General features: G+C 40.4%; 1 non-coding gene across 1 annotated transcript; it reads right to left on the reverse strand.

Annotated features, from left to right (window-relative positions):
* Positions 1 to 493: 493 nt before the first annotated feature.
* LOC112761005 (small nucleolar RNA R71) lies at positions 494 to 601 on the reverse strand. The gene has a single exon (XR_003181416.1). It is a non-coding gene; the product is annotated as a small nucleolar RNA R71 (small nucleolar RNA).
* Between the last annotated feature and the right edge of the window lie 299 nt (positions 602 to 900).

Genomic DNA, 900 nt, shown 5'->3' on the forward strand with positions numbered 1-900 from the left:
TCCAGAACCTGAAAGGACTCTGAAGAAAAAATTAAGAGAAGCTAAAATACAACAATCCAGAGATAACCTTTCAGAAATTTTCGAACAGGAAGAGGAGATGGCAGCCAAAAATAATAATAATGTAAGGAAGATGCTTGGTGACTTTACTGCACCTAATTCCAATTTACATGGAAGAAGCATCTCCATTCCTGCCATTGGAGCAAACAACTTTGAGCTGAAACCTCAATTAGTTTCTCTGATGCAGCAGAACTGCAAGTTTCATGGACTTCCATCTGAAGATCCTTTTCAGTTCTTAACTGAATTCTTGCAGATATGTGATACTGTTAAGACTAATGGAGTAGATTCTGAAGTCTACAGGCTCATGCTTTTCCCTTTTGCTGTAAGAGACAGAGCTAGATTATGGTTGGATTCTCAACCCAAAGACAGCCTGAACTCTTGGGATAAGCTGGTCACGGCTTTCTTAGCCAAGTACTTTCCTCCTCAAAAGCTGAGCAAGCTTAGAGCTGATGTTCAAACCTTCAGACAGAAAGAAGGTGAATCCCTCTATGAAGCTTGGGAAAGATACAAACAGTTGACCAAAAAGTGTCCTTCTGACATGCTTTCAGAATGGACCATCCTGGATATATTCTATGATGGTTTATCTGAGCTATCAAAGATGTCACTGGACACTTCTGCAGGTGGATCCATTCACCTAAAGAAAACGCCTGCAGAAGCTCAAGAACTCATTGACATGGTTGCTAATAACCAGTTCATGTACACTTCTGAAAGGAATCCTGTGAACAATGGGACGCCTATGAAGAAGGGAGTTCTTAAGGTTGATACTCTGAATGCCATATTGGCTCAGAATAAAATATTGACTCAGCAAGTCAATATGATCTCTCAGAGTCTGCATGGAATGCA

Source organism: Arachis hypogaea, chromosome 16, assembly GCF_003086295.3.
Source record: "Arachis hypogaea cultivar Tifrunner chromosome 16, arahy.Tifrunner.gnm2.J5K5, whole genome shotgun sequence".
NCBI lineage: Eukaryota > Viridiplantae > Streptophyta > Magnoliopsida > Fabales > Fabaceae > Arachis > Arachis hypogaea.